General features: G+C 37.5%; 1 long non-coding RNA gene across 2 annotated transcripts; it reads right to left on the bottom strand.

The window, feature by feature from the left end:
• Window positions 1-14,082: 14,082 nt before the first annotated feature.
• Window positions 14,083-23,321, bottom strand: LOC129035681 (uncharacterized). 2 transcript variants are annotated; one of them, XR_008502280.1, is made up of 4 exons: window positions 23,259-23,321; window positions 19,977-20,144; window positions 16,663-16,768; window positions 14,083-15,645 (listed from the first exon to the last, which is right to left on the bottom strand). It is a non-coding gene; the product is annotated as an uncharacterized LOC129035681 (long non-coding RNA). The 2 variants fall into 2 exon arrangements; XR_008502281.1 differs by having other exon boundaries at window positions 20,037-20,144.
• Between the last annotated feature and the right edge of the window lie 3,361 nt (window positions 23,322-26,682).

Below are 26,682 nucleotides of genomic sequence, written 5' to 3'. Positions count from 1 at the left end.
TGAGCAAATCTTCAATTACCTTACTGGAGAGTTTAGAATATTGTCCTCTTTCCTTAAGCTTTTCTGTCACACTCCTCAGATCAAACTACCCACCCTTTCCTCCACTCCTCTACTGTAACCTCTGCATGCTTCTTTCATATCTCCTGGGACACTTAGGTGTCTACAGTACTTTCTGTGTCCAAAAGCATCTTGTGGACAGGAGACAATTTTATTTGCACAATTCTTAGCACACAGTAGGCACTTAATGACTATTTTTTAAATCAATGCATAAATAGAAATAAGCAACATTTGTCTAATATTCTCCTCTTGATATATGAATGAAAACCTAAAGCTAAAGATTTCTATGAGTTAACTTCATTTTTATGACTCTAATAACTTATTTAATAATAATAATACCGAGATTGGAGGAGCCAAGATGGCCGAATAGGAACAGCTCCAGTCTACAGCTCCCAGCGTGAGTGACGCAGAAGACGGGTGATTTCTGCATTTCCATCTGAGGTACCAAGTTTATCTCACTAGGGAGTGCCAGACAGTGGGTGCAGGTCAGTGGATGCGTGCACCACGCACGAGCCAAAGAAGGGCGAGGCATTGCCTCACTCGGGAAGCGCAAGGGGTCAGGGAGTTCCCTTTCCTAGTCAAAGAAAGGGGTGACAGACAGCACCTGGAAAATCGGGTCACTCCCACCCAAATACTGCGCTTTTCCGATGGGCTTAAAAAACGGAGCACCAGGAGATTATTTCCTGCACCTGGCTTAGAGGGTCCTACGCCCACGGAGTCTCGCTGATTGCTAGCACAGCAGTCTGAGATCAAACTGCAAGGCGGCAGCGAGGCTGGGGGAGGGGCGCCCGCCATTGCCCAGGCTCGCTTAGGTAAACAAAGCAGCTGGGAAGCTCTAACTGGGTGGAGCCCACCACAGCTCAAGGAGGCCTGCCTGCCTCTGTAGGCTCCACCTCTGGGGGCAGGGCACAGACAAACAAAAAGACAGCAGTAACCTCTGCAGACTTAAATGTCCCTGTCTGACAGCTTGGAGGAGAGCAGTGGTTCTCCCAGCACACAGCTGGAGATCTGAGAACGGGCAGACTGCCTCCTCAAGTGGGTCCCTGACCCCTGACCCCCGAGCAGCCTAACTGGGAGGCACCCCCCAGCAGGGGCAGACTGACACCTCACACGGGCGGGTACTCCAACAGACCTGCAGCTGAGGGTCCTGTCTGTTAGAAGGAAAACTAACAAACAGAAAGGACATCCACACCAAAAACCCATCTGTACATCACCATCATCAAAAACCAAAAGTAGATAAAACCACAAAGATGGGGAAAAAACAGAGCAGAAAAACTGGAAACTCTAAAAAGCAGAGCACCTCACCTCCTCCAAAGGAACGCAGTTCCTCACCAGCAACGGGACAAAGCTGGATGGAGAATGACTTTGACGAGCTGAGAGAAGAAGGCTTCAGACGATCAAATTACTCCAAGCTATGGAAGGATATTCAAACCAAAGGCAAATAAGTTGAAAACTTTGAAAAAAATTTAGAAGAATGTATAACTAGAATAACCAATACAGAGAAGTGCTTAAAGGAACTGATGGAGCTGAAAACCAAGGCCCGAGAACTACGTGAAGAATGCAGAAGCCTCAGGAGCCGATGCGATCAAATGGAAGAAAGGGTATCAGTGATGGAAGATGAAATCAATGAAATGAAGCGAGAAGGGAAGTTTAGAGAAAAAAGAATAAAAAGAAACGAGCAAAGCCTCCAAGAAATATGAGACTATGTGAAAAGACCAAATCTACGTCTGATTGGTGTATCTGAAAGTGATGGGGAGAATGGAACCAAGTTGGAAAACACTCTGCAGGATATTATCCAGGAGAACTTCACCAATCTAGCAAGGCAGGCCAACATTCAGATTCAGGAAATACAGAGAATGCCACAAAGATACTCCTCGAGAAGAGCAACTCCAAGACACATAATTGTCAGATTCACCAAAGTGGAAATGAAGGAAAAAATGTTAAGGGCAGCCGGAGAGAAAGGTCTGGTTACCCACAAAGGGAAGCCCATCAGACTAACAGCGGATCTCTCGGCAGAAACCCTACAAGCCAGAAGAGAGTGGGGGCTAATATTCAACATTCTTAAAGAAAAGAATTTTCAACCCAGAATTTCATATCCAGCCAAACTAAGCTTCATAAGTGAAGGAGAAATAAAACCCTTTACAGACAAGCAAATGCTGAGAGATTTTGTCACCACCAGGCCAGCCCTAAAAGAGCTCCTGAAGGAAGTGCTAAACATGGAAAGGGACAACCGGTACCAGCCACTGCAAAATCATGCCAAAATGTAAAGAGCATCGAGACTAGGAAGAGACTGCATCAACTAACCAGCAAAATAACCAGCTAACATCATAATGACAGGATCAAATTCACACATAACAATATTAACTTTAAATGTAAATGGACTAAATGCTCCAATTAGAAGACACAGACCCATCAGTGTGCTATATTCAGGAAACCCATCTCACGTGCAGAGACACACATAGGCTCAAAATAAAAGGATGGAGGAAGATCTACCAAGCAAATGGAAAGCAAAAAAAGGCAGGGGTTGCAATCCTAGTCTCTGATAAAACAGACTTTAAACCAACAAAGATCAAAAGAGACAAAGAAGGCCATTACATAATGGTAAAGGGATCAATTCAACAAGAACAATAACTAACTATCCTAAATATATATGCACCCAATACAGGAGCACCCAGATTCATAAAGCAAGTTCTGAGTGACCTACAAAGAGACTTAGACTCCCACACATTAATAATGGGAGACTTTAACACCCCACTGTCAACATTAGACAGATCAACGAGACAGAAAGTCAACAAGGACACCCAGGAATTGAACTCAGCTCTGCACAAAGCAGACCTAATAGACATCTACAGAACTCTCCACCACCAAATCAACAGAATATCATTTTTTTCAGCACCATACAACACCTATTCCAAAATTGACCACATACTTAGAAGTAAAGCTCTCCTCAATAAATGTAAAAGAACAGAAATTATAACAAACTATCTCTCAGATCACAGTGCAATCAAGCCAGAACTCAGGATTAAGAATCTTACTCAAAACCGCTCAACTACATGGAAACTGAACAACCTGCTCCTGAATGACTACTGGGTACATAATGAAATGAAGGCAGAAATAAAGATGTTCTTTGAAACCAACGAGAACCAAGACACAACATACCAGAATCTCTGGGATGCATTCAAAGCAGTGTGTAGAGGGAAATTTATAGCACTAAATGCCCACAAGAGAAAGCAGGAAAGATCCAAAATTGACACCCTAACATCACAATTAAAAGAACTAGAAAAGCAAGAGCAAACACATTCAAAAGCTAGCAGAAGGCAAGAAATAACTAAAATCAGAGCAGAACTGAAGGAAATAGAGACACAAAAAACCCTTCAAAAAATTAATGTATCCAGGAGCTGGTTTTTTGAAAGGATCAACAAAATTGATAGACTGCTAGCAAGACTAATAAAGAAAAAAAGAGAGAAGAATCAAATAGATGCAATAAAAAATGATAAAGGGGATATCACCACCGATCCCACAGAAATACAAACTACCATCAGAGAATACTACGAACACCTCTACGCAAATAAACTAGAAAATCTAGAAGAAATGGATACATTCCTCAACACATACACTCTCCCAAGACTAAACCAGGAAGAAGCTGAATCTCTGAATAGACCAATAACAGGAGCTGAAATTGTGGCAATAATCAATAGCTTACCAACCAAAAAGAGTCCAGGACCAGATGGATTCACAGCCAAATTCTACCAGAGGTACAAGGAGGAACTGGTACAATTCCTTCTGAAACTATTCCAATCAATAGAAAAAGAGGGAATCCTCCCTAACTCATTTTATGAGGCCAGCATCATCCTGATACAAAAGCCGGGCAGAGACACAACAAAAAAAGAGAATTTTAGACTAATATCCTTGATGAACATTGATGCAAAAATGCTTACTAAAATACTGGCAAACCAAATCCAGCAGCACATCGAAAAGCTTATCCACCATGATCAAGTGGGCTTCATCCCTGGGATTCAAGGCTGGTTCAATATACGCAAATCAATAGATGTAATCCAGCATATAGACAGAACCAAAGATAAAAACCTCATGATTATCTCAATAGATGCAGAAAAGGCCTTTGACAAAATTCAACAACACTTCATGCTAAAAACTCTCAATAAATTAGGTATTGATGGGACGTATCTCAAAATAATAAGAGCTATCTATGACAAACCCACAGCCAATATCATACTGAATGGGCAAAAACTGGAAGCATTCCCTTTGAAAACTGGCACAAGACAGGGATGCCCTCTCCCACCACTCCTATTCAAGATATTGTTGGAAGTTCTGGCCAGGGCAATCAGGCAGGAGAAGGAAATAATGGGTATTCAATTATGAAAAGAGGAAGTCAAATTGTCCCTGTTTGCAGATGACATGATTATATATCTAGAAAACCCCATTGTCTCAGCCCAAAATCTCCTTAAGCTGATAAGCAACTTCAGCAAAGTCTCAGGATACAAAATCAATGGACAAAAATCACAAGCATTCTTATACACCAACAATGGACAAACAGAGAGCCAAATCATGAGTGAACTCCCATTCAAAATTGCTTCAAAGAGAATAAAATACCTAGGAATCCAACTTACAAGGGACGTGAAGGACCTCTTCAAGGAGAACTACAAACCACTACTCAAGGAAATAAAAGAGGATATAAACAAATGGAAGAACATTCCATGCTCATGGGTAGGAAGAATCAATATCGTGAAAATGGCCATACTGCCCAAGGTAATTTATAGATTCAATGCCATCCCCATCAAGCTACCAATGACTTTCTTCACAGAATTGGAAAAAACTACTTTAAAGTTCATATGGAACCAAAAAAGAGCCCGCATCGCCAAGTCAATCCTAAGCCAAAAGAACAAAGCTGGAGGCATCACACTACCTGACTTCAAACTATACTACAAGGCTACAGTAACCAAAACAGCATGGTACTGGTACCAAAACAGAGATACAGATCAATGGAACAGAGCAGAGCCCTCAGAAATAATGCTGCATATCTACAACTATCTGATCTTTGACAAACCTGAGAAAAACAAGCAACGGGGAAAGGATTCCCTATTTAATAAATTGTGCTTGGAAAACTGGCTAGCCATATGTAGAAAGCTGAAACTGGATCCCTTCCTTACACCTTATACAAAAATCAATTCAAGATGAATTAAAGACTTAAACGTTAGATGTAAAACCATAAAAATCCTAGAAGAAAACCTAGGCATTACCATTCAGCACACAGACATGGGCAAGGACTTCATGTCTAAAACACCAAAAGCAATGGCAACAAAAGCCAAAATTGACAAATGAGATCTAATTAAACTAAAGAGCTTCTGCACAGCAAAGGAAACTACCATTAGAGTAAACAGGCAACCTACAAAATGGGAGAAAATTTTTGCAACCTACTCATCTGACAAAGGGCTAATATCCAGAATCTACAATGAACTCCAACAAATTTACAAGAAAAAAACAAACAACCCCATCAAAAAGTGGGCGAAGAACATCAACAGACACCTCTCAAAAGACATTTATGCAGCCAAAAAACACATGAAAAAATGCTCATCATCACTGGCCATCAGAGAGATGCAAATCAAAACCGGAATGAAATACCATCTCACACCAGTTAGAATGGCAATCATTAAAAAGTCAGGAAACAACAGGTGCTGGAGAGGATGTGGAGAAATAGGAACACTTTTACACTGTTATTGGGACTGTAAACTAGTTCAACCATTGTGGAAGTCAGTGTGGCGATTCCTCAGGGATCTAGAACTAGAAATACCATTTGACCCAGCCATCCCATTACTGGGTATATGCCCAAAGGACTATAAATCATGCTGCTATAAAGACATATGCATACGTATGTTTATTGCTGCATTATTCACAATAGCAAAGACTTGGAACCAACCCAAATGTCCAACAATGATAGACTGGATTAAGAAAATGTGGCACATATACAGCATGGAATACTATGCAGCCATAAAAATGAGTTCATGTCCTTTGTAGGGACATGGATGAAACTGGAAATCATCATTCTCAGTAAACTATCGCAAGAACAAAAAACCAAACACTGCATGTTCTCACTCATAGGTGGGAATTGAACAATGAGAACACATGGACACAGGAAGGGGAACATCACACTCTGGGGACTGTTGTGGGGTGGGGGGAGTGGGGAGGGATAGCATTGGGAGATGTACCTAATGCTAGATGACGAGTTAGTGGGTGCACGCACCAGCATGGCACATGTATACTTATGTAACTAACCTGCACATTGCGCACATGTACCCTAAAACCTAAAGTATAATATAAATAAATAAATAAATAAATAAATAAATAAAAATAATAATAATGCCAATGACCTATTGCACATTTGCTTTTTGCTGGTATTATTGTAATTTAATAAGTAGTAGTAACTCATTTATTCAATCTACTGAGTTTATGAACTATTATCCTTTGAATTTTAGACAGGAGTGACCAAGGCACTAAGATGTTAAGCAGCTTGTCTCACTCACTAATAAGAACAGACTCAGGTCATCTGCCTCCAGAGCCTCTGCTCTGTATCGTTAGTTCACTATACAGTCTTCCTCACTATAAGACTAATTTCTTTTTCTCCCCCTACATTTATTAGGAGAAAAGTTTTTGACAGGGGTCAGTGCTGATTGATTACCAAAGTAAATCTCAGAGAAACTTCTGTGAGCATCAGATGATATAAATCTATTTCTGAGGCTACAGTTTTTCATCAAAATTATTGGTCTTTATTGGTTTCAGTATGTGTTTGTATCTTATCAAGGCTCATTCTGTACAGGTGGTTTTCGAACTGATTTTAAATACATTATTTTGTGTAATTATATATATATAAATTATGCACATATATATAATTTCATAGTTAATTTTTACCTATAACCTAAAACAAGAATTAACAGATGTGATTGACATTGACAGTGCCTCTCACAGGGAAGACGTAGGTTTTATTTTGCATGAAATATTTAAGGAGCACGTTTACTAACCTAAAGGAAAACTCAACATATTCATGAATAAGCATAACCTGGCTTATTATATTAAATTGCACTAAATTGGATAAAACTGGGGAGTGGCTATCAAAATAATTTTCTTAAATTTAGAAATAGGAACCCTATTGTATTAAATCTCTTATTATTACCATCTTAAGCAAGCATTTAATGATAATCTTAATGATTAGCACCACTATTTTAGAGGATAGTTGCAAACAGGGATCATGACAGGTGTTATTAAGGGAAAACCTAAAACGAATTTATAGAGAAATTATTAGATTTAGAGGGTAAGTTTAGTAAGCTGGTTATATATACACACACACAAATATATAAACATATATACATATATAAGTACATAGTTAATCTGAAAATGATTATGCTTTTATACTGAGTAATAAACATTTAGTAAATATAATTTCTGGGACTGCTATCTTTTCAATTGCTTTATACAGAAAATTTTAAATATATAAAAATGTAGAAACTATGATAATAAAAACCCATGTACCATCTGTCCTTATCAACCCATTACTAATTTGCCTACAGCTCTTGCTAATTCCTGCTACTTCCGGTTTGTTTTGAAAATTATTTTATTTTTAATATTTCAGTGTGTCTCTCTAAATAGCATTCATCTTGAAACATAACCATATTTCTATGATAATATTTAACTTAAGAATAATGTTTAATATTATGATGTAATCAATTAGTGTTCAAATTCCCTGAGGGTCTCAAATATTTTTATAGAATGCTTACTAGAAACAAGATACAAATAAGATCCATATGTTACAGTTGGTTAAAATGAAACTTTTCCTATAATTTCTAAATCTCCCTCCTCTAAACTTTTTTTTCTTAATGTTTATTTGCTGAGGAACCAGGCCATTTGTCCTATATAATTTCCCAGAATATGAAATTTTCTAATTGTATCCCTTTGGTAACACTTAACTTGTATTCTCTTTTCTATATTTCTTATAAATTGATAGTTAGATCTGGAGACTTGATCATATTCTGGTTTGGAATTTGGCAATAATAATTTATAGGTGGAATTGTATACTTCCATTCTATATGTAATATGGTGAGTTTCAGAAAGTAGAATGACTCCTTTACTTATGTTTCCTTGCTTTCTAGATTATTCTGAGATTGCATTAAATCCATTGATTGTTGCATTAGTTCAAATATGAAATTTGTATTTTGTTTTCTTGAAAATTGATTGACATATAGTAAATTATGTAAATTTACTAGAATATTATCAAATATAAATGATTAGGAGGACTTTTTTTCTTAATTCACCTATTTGATTTTTAATTGACTTTTTCTTTTTTTATTAGTAGTCAACAAATCTTTACAACAGCAGAAACGTATTAAAAATGGTTTTGATTATTAATTTAATGCCTTCGATTACCATAAGAAAACTGTTGACACACCTGAGACCTAGAGAATACACTGACTGTGATTGCTTACCATTTAGTTTTCTTTACAGTTTCTGTTCAAAGTAATCATGAATATTGAGATGCATGTGTCTTGAGTTTTCAACATGTTCAGGACATAGTTCGTCTGTATTCCTGAACTTGGGTTTACTCTCCTTTCAGATTAATCGTGAAAGGCTTAATTTATTATGAAATTCAAAGAAAAATACTTTATATACTCTTGTCAATAATTCTACTCTGATAAATCCAAAACCGTATATGATTGCCAAACTGTATTAAAGAATTATGTATCGTCACTTTAGAGTTTTTCATAAGTGCTATTAATTGCCATTTCAAAATGGACTTTGGTGATTTTTGTGGTTTATTCAGGGTGGCACTTGGAATCAAGCTAAATACTCTTTTTGTCTTTTAGTTCATATTTACAAATATGAAATTCTATTTAGAATACACTCTCTAACAGCGCAAAGTACTACATCAGATATTGGGCAAAGATAAAGAGAACTGCTATTTGAAAGCCTAAAAATGAAAGACAGAAACAGAGAGACAGACAACATATACTAAGATAGAATGTAGAGATACCTACAAGGATTAACAGATGGGGACAGCAAAACATCCCATTTACATGTGAACAGAGCTTAAGAAATGCAGCCTATAGGATGTAAAATTAAAGAGAGGTTTGAAGCACAGAAATACATTAATATCAAAAAAAATAAGAAACTGAGATGAAATCGGAAGAAAATGAAAATTAAGTCAATCTGCTTTATAGATGACTTAATAGATGGCCTGACACAGTCAGTCCTTCTCTGGATTGTTTAGCTTACTGGCTTGAGCATCTTCAAACCTTTGTTTTCTCAAACCTGAAATGTGTTTCCAAGAACAGATTTAGTCTCTGAAGTCTCTGGCACCCACCTTGATCTTGTATATTAAGTAAAGGAGCTCTAATTTTTCAGAAAAAATAAAATGTATCTGACTCTAATTTTTTGACCCAGTTCTGCAAAGAGATTTCTACCGTATTCCTAGTCTTGTATTTTCCCCAAGGTGTGGTAGGCACTCTCTATTTCTTTGTCTAATGTCAATTATTTTATGTATCTGGGGCACCAGGACTTTGCCTGCCCCTGTGACTGATACCTGGTAATCAGCAAATTGAATATAAGAACCTGTCTGTTTCTTCTCTCCCTCTTCTCTTCTCTGTATAATTTTAATATCACATAGTCCTAAATCTCTAGTCAACACTGTGAAAATCCCTTGTTCATGCCTCTCTGATGCCACATTCTGTTGCCAGTTGTTTTAAATGCTCTATCCTGACTGCCAGATCAATTTCTACCTGCAGTTACATCTGTCTTCAAAGACTTGCCCCATTCGAGTATTCATCTGGGTCCAGTCTGAGAATGTCATTCCTTCTGAAGATGTACAATATTATGCCACTTAGAGAGTATGCATACCTGAGGTCATTTTCCCATTGCCCCCCAAGGAGCAGCCATGTTCCACTGGCATCACTGTGATTATGGATTGGAAATACTGCAGCTAGAAGAGCTGCCCTCCCACAACCCCACAGGAAGAAGCTCTGTGTAGTCACTGTGGAGAGCTACAGCTCCTGCCCCTCTTCCACAGCTTTCCCAATCCACTCTCTCTCCCAAGACACTGCCATCACAGATAACCCTCCGTCAGGTTGCTTCTCCCATATTATTATCTGCAGGGCTCTGTAGGGACTGAGGAGCTGGAAATCTCTATACCTTATATCTTCTTCCACTGATGTCTAGAAAGGGATAGAATATTGATCCAGCTGCTGGGATTGGAGCTATAGATGAAAGGATGTATAGAGGATACAAGTGTCTGAAGGTAACTGTGACTTGAATCAGAAATTTAAACATGTTTCCATAGAAGCAATGTTGTAAGCACATTTGTTAATTTATCTACCCATTCAATGTATATTTCTTGTGTACCAAACATGAGCCAGGCAACATAATGAAATAAATTATGATTTGTTTCTTAATTAAAATCATTATTATTTTTCTACTTAGGTTAAATTATAGATTATAGATTTATTGGCCTTCGTGAATAGGAATTCTGATCACCATTATAGTACAGTTTTTAAGAGAAAATTCATTTCAAGTTCCAGCAATCAGGCCATAGACTTGCTAGAAAGCATTTGCAAGAACACTCCAACTCACAACTGTGAATTGTGGTAGAGTTATGACCTGCAGTTTCCTCCTCGTGCCCATTTGTTGATATCACCAACTTATCTTTACTTGAATGATGAAAGTAATGGGTCTAGAGTGTAGATAGTGATAAAAGTTCCAGGGTTTGTTGTTTGTTATTTGTTTGCTTTATTAGCACATCAGCTAATAAAGCTTTTCTACATAGGTTCCTCTTTTTATTTTTATTTATTTATTTATTTTGAGACAGAGTCTCACTCTGTCATCCAGGCTGGAGTGCAGTGGTGCAATCTCCACTCACTGCAACCTCCACCTCCGGGTTCAAGCAATTCTCCTACTTCAGCCTCCCAAGTAGCTGGGACTACAGGTGAACACCACCGCACCCAGCTCATTTTTTTTGTATTTTTAGTAGAGATGGGGTTTCACCATGTTGGCCAGGCTGGTCTTGAACTCCTGACCTCAGATGATCCACCCACCTTGGGCTCCTCCCAAAGTGCTAGGATTATGGACATGAGTCACCATGCCTGGCCCATAGGTTCCTTTTCTGAGTAACCTGATTTCAGATATAAGACAGAAAAATACAGACACCAGGTCAGTTAGGTAGAACTTAAAGATTACTGTTTTTGCTAGTGCAGACTCAGCTTTAAAACATGACAAGACAACATGTCCAGCATTTAGGAGATTTCGTGATTTAGCCTTAAAGGGGGCACCTGGGAAGAGAACCATCATATTCCCTGCAGAATTAAAATTGACCAAGAGAAAGGAAATAAATATAGTGAGGGCAATCAAAAAAGGGAGCACATCTCAAATGTGTGGTCATGGGCTTCAGATTCTTATTTACACTGGTGCTGGAAAGAGAAGGACAGAGACAGAGAGAGAGGTATGACTAGATGTCAACGTGGGTTGAATGCACGAATCTCAGAAAACGGAGTGATCAGCATAAAGTCAGGATGTTCGATAACTGCAGATAGTTTTCCAAATATCTGAACATCATTTGCATCTGTGGATCAGAATGAGCAGCTAAAATTAGGAAAGTATGCCAGAATGAGATTATTTAGTGACTTTTTTAGGATATCTCTGATGATAAGGTATGCAATGTCATTAAAGAAAAACATTAGAATTTAAGAATAGAGGCAGAAAGAAATTCCTCAGGCCTCAGATCTACTCCAGGATGTACAGTTAAGTGGACAACACAATTTGATGATGAGAATAGACCACTGTCTGAGTGGTCTCAGAGAGGCAGGCTGGGATGAACTACACCGCTGACTACTCCTCAGCCCACAGTACTTGGTGGAGTCAGCAGCCAGGCTCGAGGCAGTGGTATCATCACCTATCTCCAAAGAGAGCAGCTGAGTTCTTCATCTTCCCTCTAACCCATTTCCCCTGAGATAATTCTACCTAAACAAGCCTCAACAAAGATGATAACATCTGATGTTAGTATGACCAACAATACCATGCCGACCAAATGAAAGAGCAGTAAGAGATCCATGACTTCCAAAGAAAGCATTCCTTTTTTTTTTTTTATTTCCTAGAGATGAAAGTACAAAGGTTTAACCTCTTGGGTTGAGTAACCTCCAGCAATATTTAGAGTTTTCCCAGGAGGCAAAATTGCCAGGTAAAAAAGAAAGATATTTGTATTATGAGAACAATATGAATGAAGTAACCTCACTGAAGATTAAAAGGAATATGACTTAATTCTTTACCTCATGCTAGTAAATTGGTTTTATATGAAGATTTTAGCTTTCATGTCTCTGCTTGGATACAATTCTTTTTTTTTTTTCACTGCAGGGAGCTGAAACAACAAAGAGGGGGAAGCTGTCTGGAAAGAGAGAAAGAAGACTAATTGAGGATCCAATGTAAGTTCTTGGCTAAGGGCTGGACTATACGTGTATGAAAAGAAAGTATATAGTGATTAACTTGAGAGAAGCTGCTGTGGGTTTAAGAACAGATCTAAGACATTGGAGGTAGAACCACACTGGGAGACTTTGGAATTCCAGTCCACACATTTCTAAATACCATAAGCATCCATAAGCACACTACAGAAAAGTCATGTCTTTGGATTTAGGACTCTGCCCTAGAGTAAAATCCACTCAAAATGCAACCTTGTAAAGCCTAAAACCAAGCCTCAATGATATCTTTAGATGAAAATCAGGGTTTGGAGATTGAATTCCAACAAATAAAGGAGTCTTGGAAAACAGTCTTTCCACAGAGGCATGTTAACAAAGTGAAAACAAAAACTTTGAGGTTATCAGTTAGTAATTGCATTCCCTACTAGAATTAAAAGAAAAACTCTTCAGAAGTATGTACCAGAATCAGGAGTGTATATAACATAATATCCACAAAGTTCAGTGTTAAACCTAAATTTACTAGACATTTTTAAAAAAGGAAATATGACCCACAGTTAAGAAAAAAAAAATACAATGAACAGAAACTGACCTCAAGATGGCCCAGATATTGGATTTAGCAGATCAAGACTTTTTAAAGCTAATATAAATATTTTCATGGATTTGAAGGAAAATGGGGTTTATCTAAAGATATCGAGAAACTTGGTTAGAGAAATGAAAACTATGGGGAAAAAAGAAGCAGAACCATATGGAAATTCTGAAACTAAAAATTACAATGTCTAAAATGAAAAAAATTCTGATGGGATTAATAGCAGATTGAGGATGATAGGAAAAGGGGTCAGCAAACTAAATAATAGAAATTATTCAATATGAAAAAAGAGAAAAAAATATAAGATAAATTATCAGAGCCTCAGAGAACTAAGAGTCACTCTCAAGCAATCTTATGTGTGTAATTAGGATCCCAGAAAAAGAAGACAATAAGAATATGACCAGTAAACATTTGAAGATATAATGGCAATAATTTTTCCAGATTTAATAATAAATATTTACTATCCACTGATAGATTCAAGAGAACTCAGCTTCAGGCTAAAAATGATCAAGAGAAAATAAAGACATTAGCTCAAGAAAAAAATAGATGTAGTACTTACACAGAAAACATGATATAGATTATGGCTAATTTCTCATCTGAAACCATGGAGGCCTAGAGCTACAGAAAGATTTATTTAAAATGCTTAAAAACCAATCTTTCTAGAATTCTATTTCCAGTGAAAATATTCTTTAGAAACAAGAATGAAATGAAAACATTTTCAGATAAGTAGTAACTGAAAATATTGCAAGTAGACTTGTGCTAAAAGAAATGCTCAAGAATGTTCATTACACTGACAGGAAATGACATCAGAGGAAACTTGGCTCTATTATTAGGAATGAAGATACTAGAAATGGTTAAAAACAAGGGGCAGGAGAGGGGACAGTAAGCATAAAAGGGTTTTGTTAAATGTCCCAATTTCCCTTAAAAAAATAAAACAGACTGTTTAAAACAAATAAGAAAAATAAAACAAAAACTGTTAAATGTAGTTATATAGTTATAATAAAACTTAAAATATTACAACAGTAGCACAAAAGATGAAAAATAGCATTTCAGTTAGCTCAAGCTGCCATAACAAAACACCATAGATTGGTATAACAGAAATTCATTTTCTCCCAGTTCTGGAGGCTGAGAAGTTTAAGTCAAGGCACCAAATGCTGGCCCATTTTGGTTCTGATGTGGGCTCTCTTCCTGGCTTTTAGACAGATGTCCTCCCTCTGTGTCCTCACATGGCAGAGAGAGAGAATAAAAAGAGACAGCAAGAGTAAGGGCGAGAGAACCCACATTCCTCTGTTCTCTCCTCTTATAAGGACACTAATCTATGGGATCAGGGCCATATCCTTATTACCTTATTTAATCTTAACTACCTTCGTGTAGGCCCAATCTCTAAATAGTCACATTTAGGGATTTAGGGTAGGGCCTCAGTATATGAATATTTGGGTGGATGCAATTTAGTCCATAGTAGATGGTGAGGGTATCAGTGAAATTGTATTGTTGTAAGGCTTTTACAATTGTGAAGTGTGAAGTGTCAGATACCAAGTTGCAAGTTTACGGTGGAAAATGGTATAATATTGACTCTACATAATAAAGGAAGAAAATATTTTTTAAAAATTGATAATACGAATATGATACTTTGTCACAATATTAAGGACTACACAAAATCTCTTCATTACACTGATAATCAAAATAGTATGAACAACCAAGAGAAAAGAAATTCATTATGGACCAAAGAATATATTGGTACCCTAATCATTTTTTATCTTTCTAATATTAATGAATTTCTGAATATTGTAGTTGTTACTTTATGTTCTGCAAGATTACCTTTTTATATATACACAATTTAAAACTAAAATAGAATTGGCTTAAATTATCTTTTTCCAGCTAAAGTCAGTATTTGATGAAATTTTAACTAGAGCAGTAAAGCAGCGTAGTCATTATTCAAATCTATACAGACCCACCTTTACAAAACAGCCTCCAGTTTAACGCTAAGCATTGTTTTAAAAGTCTATTTGTTGTTAGACAGAAGGAAGGCTAAAATTCATGTATGACAGGATTGTAAATATTTCTACTCAGAAAATGAAATCAAGATTCAACTCTCTATTTGAGGAAAACATGCCAACTTTAAGAGAAGCTGAAATTTTGCACGGCCTACTTATTGCTTGTTTCCTAAATGACCTAGAGTAAATAGAAACAGCCTTTTCATGTGGCTGCTGATTAAAGCAAGGTCTGTAAGTTGGCAGTATATCATCTGAAATTTCAAAGTATAAGTGAAAGCCGGGGTTTCTTTTCCTTTCAAAAAATCCCTCTACTCTTTATACGTGGTCTGAGTAGCTGGCATACAGATATAAAATCGCTGGGCAGTAATCAGGAGTGTACTGGTCCTTATGGCAGGCATCAAGTGGGTTACTGCCAGGTCTTTGAACTACAAAAATAAATAGAGAATAGAAGTGCATTGTATTGGCCAAGCCTGGGGCTCAGTCATCTGTCTTGGAGCATGCTCTGGTGAGAGTGTTTAACTTGGATTCTTTCCATCACATGTGGTAGCTGCAAAAGTGAAAAGAGAGAGGAAAAGAACAATGTTAGGTGGTATATTTAATAGTGTGTTGGCTTAACAATTCTCAGGAAACTGTTACTTCTATTTTTCTCTGAGCAGCCAGAGTTTATTCTCTTTGTTGAGGTTCTGAATGAGTGCATGTGTACTTTAGAAAATGTGATTCTACCATCTCCACCACTTTCTATTGTTTTACAAAAGGCTTAAATAGCAAGCATAGAGATTCCCTCCAAATGCTATCTATTAAAGGAAACTCAAAGGACAGTATATTTTTGTATTTAATTTCACCAGCAGCCTTGATATCCCTGAGTTAACTGGTCTCCTTTACTCTGAACCTGAGAAGCTGGAATTTGTGGTAACTGGATGTTTGTTGTTTTTGGCTAAATTATCCTCTTTTCTTTCTTTTCAAGGACAATATAACATAAACTAAAACAATTTTAGGCTCCGTCTGCCTTTTCATTTTTCTAATTTTTCTTCTATAAGAAAAGAGAACCTTCACTAAACCACATTGTACCCACAATAGAAACTTGATTTAAAAAAATACCTGTGACTAGAGAAGGAATGGATTGTTTGTAAAGACAGTGAGGGCACTCAGCTGTTGTATATTAGAAGAAATTTTGCTTGTTTTCACAGCTGAATTATTTTGCTTTCTATATTATCAGAAAGAGTGCTAGCAAATCACATGAGATTTTTAAGAGATTTTAAAGAAAAAGGCAAAACTTTTCACAGTTAAGTTTTTAGTTGCTAGCATATTTTTTTCTAGATCATGCAGCACACAGTTGTAGCTCTGTGAAACATCAGTAATAATAAACTAGTGAAAATCTGAATTATTTATGAAAATACAATTGTTATAAAATTATTTATGAAAAGAAAATTGTTATAAAATTTTGTTATATGACTTTAGACTACACATTTTTTCATGATTTCTACAATTTTTAAATTTGAGATTTTGTTCAGAAACTAAATATGTCAACATAATAGTCCATTTAAAAAATTATTGAAGTACATACCTGGTAATACAAGCTTTATTCAAAGCAGCTTTATTCAATCTAATTCTTCATAGGAACAATATAATGTATGAGGAGCTACATTTCTGTAAAATCTAAATGGCTTCTTCTGTTAAATAATGAAAAGATTAAAATAAATCTTGAAGATTAATAAATATTCCTTATGAAAATTATTCAATAGCTTATGAGGTTGATATTTTAAAACTAAGCTCAACATCGATCATCTTTTTTCTTGGATAACAGTTAGCCTTATTAGAACTGCAAATTTAATTAACTTTTTAAAATATAAAAAGTCAAAGACTGCACACAAAAAAATTTCAGTACAATTTAACATTAAGAGGTTATCAAAGGAAAAACATATATAGCTACAGTTCTTATGCTTTTTGAAACATTTTCATATACTATTTTCAAATCATACGATATTATAGCAGACTGTATCATTTGCTATCATATTGCATAATTTTAGTAATATTTTAATAATGAATTAATTTCTATCACATATTACTTCAAAAATTTCAGATTTTCTTCTATAATCTACGTTTGAAACCCATTTTTTTATTTCCCCCAACTAGGTTTGCAGACATTCTTTTCCCTTATTGTCACAAAAGCAGGGATAGAAACAGAGAATGAAAATTAGTGTAATAATAGCAACAATACGTCTATATTTATGTCTTATAAAAACAAGGAAATTATTAGATGCTCCTGAGGCAAAACTCTAATGTAAAAACATTTCCAAAAGCATTGCTTTTGAGGGCTTAACAGACTTATTAAATTCTTCAGGGACACTTGAGATCAACTGACTCAGAAATCGCATATTTTCTGCTTTTTCAATGTGTTTAAACAGCCAGATTTAATGCTTCCATGTACCCACTGAAAATGTGGGAGTACTTTAAATGTTCTTGACCTCAAACAGGCATTTAAACAAACTGTAGGTTGAACCTATTCTAAATAGTAGAAACTTCAGAAGGTTTTGTTCTCCAGGTAAATAAAGCTTCCCACTCAGACATTTTCTTTTTTATTTTCTCTGCCATAGAAGTTGAACAACTGGCTCATGGACTTACTTTAAAAAATATAATAAGACTAACTCAGGCCAAATACATTCTGCAAGTGAGTGATGTAGAAGGTAGAGAAGAGCAATTATTTCAGAGTGTCTTAATAATCAAGGCATACTGGTGTGAGTAAAAGATGTCTCAAACTTCCAACTAGGCCAAAGAGATTAATTACTAGGTCTTTTTCCAGTGCGGCCATGGGCTTGCCCCTTTGATTGACATTTGATTGACTGGGCTATTCTACAGATCTGTAGGGGCAGAGGCCAACTTGCATATTCTTCTTCTGACAGGTTTGCAATAGTTTCTGTCCTGTGGAAAAGACAATCTCAAACATTATGGTTTATTGCCCTGTTGGACATTAACTGATTTTGTATTTAACCTAACAATCTTGCCTAGACACTCCTTTATGTTGATTAAAAATACTTGCACTTGCACTAGTATTCTTCTTTGAACTAGTTTTATTTTACTTATCAATTAATGAGTTAAGTAAAGATCATTGAAAGATATTCACTTTATGTTTGCCTAAGTCATGAGTTAACTTTTTGGTAAAGTATAATAAAACATTGGTAAGAGGATAAAAAAATGATTCAGATGTTACAAACTTTAAAGAGCTCAGTGAGGAAAACAGTACTTTTAATCTATTGTGTTTGTTGTGAATTCTCCCAAGATTTATGACAATAAAAATTAATTTCATTGTTAAAATATGCAAAGTATTAATTTAAAATTCCATTTTATTAAGCGAATAAAAATAATCCAACTGTCAAATATTTACTGAACATTTTCTTTCTTGTGATGTTCCTCCTTTAATAACTTGTGCATTGTAGAGACAACATACTGTCATATGAGAGTGCACTATTCTCAGACCAAACCTTTGACTTTTTTGTTTTTGTATTCCCGGTGTTTTCCATAATGCTTGACTTAGTAGGTGTCTGGTAAATGATACATTTTAGATTTTTAATGTGTATGAGGCATGTCTTTCAGTCTTTGTTAAATAAAATCAAGTCTCTCAAAAGTATTCCATTTATGAGATTTCCCTGGGACCCAAATATGCCAATTTTTTTTTCAAGTTCGGTGTATTTAAAAAGTAAAAATTTTATTCAGTGTACCTATATACATCTTATTTGTAATAATTATTGTGGTTATTTTTTCAAAAATTAAAAAAAAACAAAATGGCTTTAGACTACATTAGGAACTAGAGGTGCTACTTGCATGCTGTGTGAACAGTTCACTTCTCTTTGTCTCTGTTTATTGAACTCTAAAATTAGGTATGGGAGAGAAAGTATCCTAAAGTATCTTCACTGCCTAAGAGTCTATTATCATATGTCAACATGTGTAGCAATTTGATCCTACCTAGTGACAGTACCACTGTGGTTGTCAACTCTACAATATTACAGATAAAGTTTAGGAAGAACTTTAAGAACATTAAGTTGGCCAAGTTAAAGATCTGCTGAGTGTATGTGATTAAAAGGATGCCTTTTGAAAGAAAAAGATACTTCAAAAAATCATTTTACTTGCAGCGTGCTTTATATAATTGAGAAATTGATGTGGAGGGTAGATGGAGCACAGTTTCATAATCTTTTATCCTACAGATACTAAAGACCACTTTTGGTGTTCTTGGAGAAAACTTGGGGAAATAGAGCAGGCAGGTGCCTAGTTTTTTGTTTTGCTTTGTTTTATGGCTGTGTGTGTGTGAGTATGTGTGTGTGCATGTGTGTGAACATACTCCCCCTGCCAATGATTTTATAAGGCTTCACTAAACATGAAAAGTTTGTGACATGAAGGAAAAATTGTCAAACCTAATATGAAACCTGAGTTGTAGGCCACCTAAATCATAACCAGTGCTAACTCATAGATAGGCCTATCAAAAATATTTCACAGACTGAGCAAGTGTAAATATAAGCCTTTGGTTGCTGGCATATATGAGCCATGTAGCTATAAGTCCTACAAAACAACTATTCTATGGAGAGGTTAGGATTCAATATAGCAATATTCTAAGACTTATTTAGCTCTTAGTATGTAAGTTATGCTGCCAGAACTTTTTTTCTAGCTTTATAATGCTGAAAAAATATATATTATTTTATACAGTAACAGTAATATAAGGTGTGTTATTTACTTATGTTTTTCTTTTTAACTTTTTTCTCCCCTCTGATGAGCTATTTTTACTGAGTTCCTTGGAAATTCTCCTGATTTAATTTTCAACATTTTTTAGCATTACCTTTTAAAATTAATTCTATTTAATTATTTCACAAAGAATGGGGGCTCATTCACCTCTCTTTATTTTCCTTCCAAACTTAATTCCAGTAGTCCTATAAGAAACGCCATACTCACTCTTCCTTATCAGGGCTTTATTCCTCTAGGTAAAGATTATCTGCCTTTTGTTGTTCTTGAACCATTAAATATAACCAATTTGTCTAAAGGGACCATATACCTCTCCTTCTGTACAGTGAATAAGAGAATTGTTCATGTAAATGGTATACATATGGACAAGTCATACATACACTTCACACCCCAAAGCTATCTAAAATTCAGAAATTTGGATTCAACAAATCTGTAAGCTGAAGGGGAACACCTAACGAAGCTCAAACAACTAGGCTTTCATTGTTTTAGCTCCAATATATACATGGAATTTGTTTTCCCCAAATGTGGCCCAAGTTTTCTACAAACTTATTGAAGAAATTCTTGTCGAACCAGTATACAGAGAGCTATGTGAGCTCCCTAACCCCCAACATGTAATTTGATTCTCATTTATAAATCCCTAGGTCTGTATTATATAGGGAACAATAAGAGATGAGCCTTTTCATATCACCCCTCCCATAAATATTCCCTTTAATCATTTTTATACCTCATACACATTTCTCCTGCATAATAAATTTTAGTTGATTTTCACAGTCTTAGAACACATTTATGTTTTGCATCTACAGAACAATAAAAAGATATAATATTAACAATATCCATGGAGTTGTTCAGATAATTATTTTAAACTTGAGACTATATTGCTGTTATTCTCAGACACCTGGGAAAAATGCATTTCTACTAGCCAATTTGCTTAATCCAGAACAAGATAAAACGCTGCTTTGAGGCTAATTCTAATAACTTTCTTTTAAAAATAAACTTAGTTATGTGATTTGTAGAATATTTATAGTATAGTTTGGTCATTTTCTTAAATGAGCCTTGATATCTGTGATAGTCAATATTAGATGTGAACGTGACTGGATTTGAGGAATGCCTAAACGGCTGGTGAAACATTTTTTCTGGGCGTGGCTGTGAGGGTGTTGCTAGAGGAGTCAGTGGACTGGGAGAGGAAGACCCACCCTCAACGTGGGCAGTCTCCATCCAATGGTTGCCAGTGGGGCTAGAACAAAGCCGGCAAAAGAAGGGAGATAAACAGTTGGCTAAGTTTTCTGATTCTCTCTTTCTTCTTGTGCCAGACGCTTGCTTCCTCTGCTCCTGCCCTTGGACATCAGACTCTAGGTTCTTTGGACTTTGGACTCCGGGGCTTGTACCGGCAACAGCCTGGAGGAGGCTCTCAAGCCTTTGGGCTCAGACTGAGGGCTGCACTGTTGGCTTCCCTGGTTTTGAGGCTTTTGGACTTGGACTGAACTACACTACAGACTATTCCCAGCTTGCCGACAGCCTATCAGGAGATTTCACCTAGTAATCATGTGAGCCAATTAACCCTAATAAAATCCCTTGTATATATGCATATATCCTATTGGTTCTGCCCCTCTGGAGAACCCTCATACGGGTTTTGGTACCAGGAGTGATTTTAAACGAACGGAATTTTAAGGATGAATTTCTTTAGTTGGTTTTGGGTTTCTGAAGTTGCTTCTCTAATGTGATTAGTCTTAAAAATGCTAAGAACTCTACTTCTAATAGTAGGGAGAGCACCGATAGTAAAAATAAATGCATTTGATACGCTGATTCACTGTTCCCGAGAGACAAGGAGTTAGTTTAGTTATTCTATAAAGGATACCTTTGAACATTTGTGGAAAACCAAAGAATATAATGAAGTTGGTTGATTGCTACGTTTACTGGACAAAGTGGTGAAAAAAAGGGATGAGTTCAGGGATTCTAGCTCCTGGCTCCAGAAGCACATACATAACCTAAAAGTTTCCAAGTGTGCCCTGGGTGAGAATCTTCTCTTCAGTAGACAAAGGGCTGAAATTGCTGAAAATCAAACACAGGCTCTTATTATGCCAGTGGCTAACCTACAAGAAAAGGTGCACTCTTAGCCTCACGAGGTGTCTACTGTTAAAGTGAGGGCATTCATTAGGAAAGAATAAAACCTTGTAAGTTAGAATCGGAACATGTGGGAGGACTCTGAAGAAGTGGGGGACACTGAGTTCCTAAATTCTGATGAACCTGTTTTGCCAGAGGAAGTGGTCTCCCCACCTCCCCTCCTTGGTAGCAAAATCTCCCCCACCCACAGTAGTATGAGCCTTTCAGCCTTTGTCTGAGGAGATTAACCCTGCATTGCCTGAGGAAACAGTGATGGCCTCCCTTAAGGCAGTTGCCAGGCAAAACAACACTGATTTTCCTTAGGACCCATCCCCAGGACCCCGCTGTGATTCTAGACCTGTAACTAGATTCAAGTCCTGGCATGCCCCTAGAGGTGAGGTACAGAGTGTGACCCACTAGAAGGTGTAACCACACTCCCAAAGAACTACTTAAGTTTTCTAATGTATATAAGCAGAAATCCAGGAGACAAGTATGGGAAAGGGTAGTAAGGGTGTGGGATAATGGAGGTAGGAACATAAAGTTGGGTCAGGCTGAATTTAGTGATAAAGGACCACTAAGAAGAGATTCTGCATTTAATGTTGCAACATGAGGAATTGAAAAAGACCCAATAGTTCATTTACTTGGTTAATTGAAGCATGGATCAAAATATAGCCCACTGTGAGAAAGCTGGAAAGGACTGATCTCCCTTGGTTTAATGTAGAGGAAGGACTCCAAAGGCTTAGAGAGATTGGAATGCTAGAATGGATTTGTCACTTAAAAGACCTACTCACCTCAACTGGGAGGGTTCAGAATACATACCGTTCACCAATACTTTGTGAAATACATTTGTGAGGGGAGCACCAGTATCCTTGAAGAGTTGTGTGCTCTCCTGTATGCCTGATTTTAGAGTGGGAACTGCAGTCACTCAATTGGAAAACCTAAATGCAATGAGAATAATTGTATCCTAAGGTGACAGAGGCCAAGCGGAGGCACTCAAACACCAAAGGCAAGGTAGGCACAATTACTGTAATGGACAGTCGAGGCAAAGCAACAATCAGAATACTCTTGTAAAAAGTAAAGTAGAGGTTCCTCTTCAAAGATTTTCCTCTCCATTTAATTAGGAATAAGTAGTAACTTCTCTTAGGAGCAAAATTTATTCAAAGACCTGTGCTAACATTTTTAAATATCTGCTAGCCGTGATAAAGAAATCAATGTACTTTTGTTCTTAGCTCCTGCAATTTAGCCTGAATATTTGCCCTGGCATGCTTAAACTGGTCCAAGCAAGCATTAGGCCATAGCCTGTTTCTCTTCCTTATTTAAAGGTGTTTTTACCTTTCTCAGCATTCCACAAGTTACTTCCTCCTTCCTTTTTCCTCCTCTGCCTTTGCGTCTTTTAAAAAGTTCTAAATTGCTAGTCAGTCGGGACAAATACAGAATGTGAGGTCCCGTTCCAGCCAATGGAAACTGGACACAGCAGTAGGGTGGACGCATCAGGTTATAAATGACCCTGTCCCCTTTGTTTGGTGTACTCTCATGGCAAAACTGCTGGCCAGTGTACTCTTTCTGCAGGAAGTAAAGATGGCCTTGCTGAGTAAATTAAATTTATGTTCAAGTTCTGTTTCTTTACGGCACCGGAAAACAAGCATTTCAAACACTCTGACTCGTGTAGTGCTCTGGAATGGCTAATTCATCGCGGTGTTCCTAGAAGTGAAATAGGCAGGAAGCCTACTACATTCTTATTTGATCCCTATAAGCAGAAAACTTCCAGTAAGTGAACAGAAGTCTAACTGGAATTACAAAAACAGAGAATCATGACCCCTCAATCAATTTCCAGACTTGAGGTAGTTTACAGACCCAGAACCCCTTGAATGAAGGGGAGGCTGAGTCCCCTTGAGGAAGGGCCTCACTATACTACCAAAAGTTTTTGCTGTTAACCTTTCTTCAGTCCTTCCTCAAGGGACCTCCAGCCTTTTACTAGTGTAACTGTGCATTGGTGAAAGGGAAATAATTAGACCTTTCAGGGACTACTGGACACTGTCTCTGAACTGACATTGATTCCATGGGACCTAAAATGTCATTCTGGTGGTTAGAGTAGAGGACTTATGGAGGTCAGGTAATTAATGGAGTTTTAGCTCAGGTCTGACTTACAGTGGGTCTATCAGGTTGTTGAACCCATCCGCCATTTCTCCTGTGCCAGAATGCATAATTGGAATACACGTATTTAGCAGCTGGGAGAATCCCCACATTAGTTCCCTGACCTATGGGGTGAGGGCTATTATAATGGGATATGCCAAATTGAAGCCGTTATAACTTCCTCTACCTAGGAAAATAGTAAATAAAAAACAACATTGCGTCCCTGAAGGGGTTGCAAAGATTAGTGCCACCATCAAGGACTTGAAAGATGCAGGGGTGGTGATCCTCACCACATCCCTGTTCAACTCTCCTATTTGGCCTATTCAGAAGACAGATGGCTCTTAAAAAAATGACATTGTTAATCAATGGTGACACCAATTGCAGCCACTGTACCAGATGTGGTTTCATTGCTAGAGCAAATGAACACATCTCCTGGTACCTGGTATGCATCTATTGATCTGGCAAGTGACTTTTTCTCTATTCCTGTCCATAAGGCCCACCAGAAGCAATTTGCCTTCAGCTGGAAACGCCAGCAATATACCTTCACTGTCTTATCTCAGACATATATCAACTCTTTTGTTATAATCTTGTTCACAGAGATCTTTATCACTTTTCCTTTTCATAATATATCACACTGTTCCATTACATTGATGACATTCTGCTGATTGGACCTAGTAAGAGAGAAGTAGCAACCACTCTTGATTTACTGGTGCAAAATTTGAATGTCAGGGGTGGGAAATAAATCGGAACTAAATTCAGAGGCCTTACACCTCAGTGAAATTTCTAGATGTCCAGTGGTACGGGGCCTGTCTAGGTATTTCTTCTAAGATGAAGTATAAGTTCTTGCATCTGGCACTCCTACAACCAAGAAAGAGCTATAATGCCTAGTTGGCCTATTTGGATTTTAAAGGCAACACATCCTCATTTGAATGTATTACACCAGACCATTTATCCAGTGATCCATAAAGCTACTTGTTTTGAATGGGGCCCAAAACAAGAGAAGGCTCTGCAACAAGTCTAGGCTGCTGTGCAAGCTGCCCTGCCACTTGGTTCATATGATCCAGCAGATCCAATAGTGTTTAAGGTGTCAGTGCCAGATGGGAATACTGATCGGAGCCTTTGCCAGGCCCCCATAGGTTAATCACAATGAAGGCCTTTAGGATTTTGAATCAAGACCTGACAATCTCTGCAGGTAGCTACTCTTCTTTTGAGAGATAGCTCTTGGCCTGCTATTGGGCCCTGGTGAAAACTGAATGTTTGGCTATGGGTCACCAAGTTATCATGTGACCTGAGCTGCCTATCAAAACTGGGTGTTTTCTGACCCATCTAGCCATAAAGTTGGGCATGCACAGCAGCCTTTCATCATCAAATAAAAGTGGTATGTATATACCTTATCAATCTTGAGCATGTCCTAAAGGCAAGAGTAAGTTACATGAGAAAGTGGCTCAAATACCCATAGTCCCAAATCCTTCTGCCCTGCCTTCTCTCTTCTAACCTGCACCTCTGGCCTCTTGGGGAGTTCCTTATTATCATTTGACAGGAAAAGAGAAGACTAGGGCCTGGTTTACAGATGGTTCTGCACGATAGGCAGGCACCTCTCCAAAGTGAACAGCTGCAGCAATACAGACCATTTCTGGGACACCCCTGAAGGACAGTAGTGAAGGGAAATCTTTCCAGTGTGCAGAACTGCAAGCAGTGTACCTGGTTGTACACTTTTCTTGGAAGGAGATATAGCCAGATGTGCAATTATATACTGACTCATGGGTGGTAGCCAATGGTTTGGCTGGATGGTCAGGGACTTGGAAGGAGCATGATTGGAAAATCGGTGACAAATTTAGGGAAGAGCTATGTGGATGAACCTGTCTAAGTGTTTAAAGAATGTAAGTATATTTGTGTCCCTTTTGAATGTTCACCAAAGGTGACCTCAGTAGTGGAGATTTTTAATAATCAAGTAGATAGGATGACCCATTCCATGGACACCACTCAGCCCCTTTCCCCAGCCACCCCTGTCATCACTCAATAGACTCATGAAAAAAGTGGCCATGGTGTCAGGGATGGAGCTTATGCATGGGCTCAGTAAAGTGGACTTCCACTCACCAAGGCTGACTTGGCTACAGCCACTGCTGAGTTTCCAATCTGTCAGCAGCAAACAACACTGAGCCTCAATATGGCACCATTCCTCATGGTGATCAGCCAACTACCTGGTGGAAGATTTATTACTTTGGGCCTTTTCCATCATGGAAAGGGCAGTGGTTTGTCCTTACTGGAATAGACATTTACTCCAGATGTGCATTTGCCTTTCCTGCCCACGTTACATTTTCCAAGACTGCCATCTGGGAACTCACAGAATACCTTGTCTACTGTCATGGTATCCCACACAGTATTGCTTCTGACCAAAGAACTCACTTCACAACCAAGGAAGTGTGGCAGTGGGCTCATGCCTATGGCACTCACTTGTCTTACCATGTTCCCTGTCAACTGAAACAGCTGGTTTCATAAAACAATTGAATGGCCTTTTGAAGTCGCAATTACAACACCAACTAGGTGATAACAGTTTTCAGGTCTGGGGCCAAGTGCTCCAGATGACTGTATATGCTCCAAATCAGCACCCAATATATGGTAC

This window comes from Pongo pygmaeus, chromosome 3 (assembly GCF_028885625.2).
Source record: "Pongo pygmaeus isolate AG05252 chromosome 3, NHGRI_mPonPyg2-v2.0_pri, whole genome shotgun sequence".
NCBI lineage: Eukaryota > Metazoa > Chordata > Mammalia > Primates > Hominidae > Pongo > Pongo pygmaeus.
Note: the sequence above shows the minus strand (reverse complement) of the source record. Positions and strands in the feature narration are given on the sequence as shown.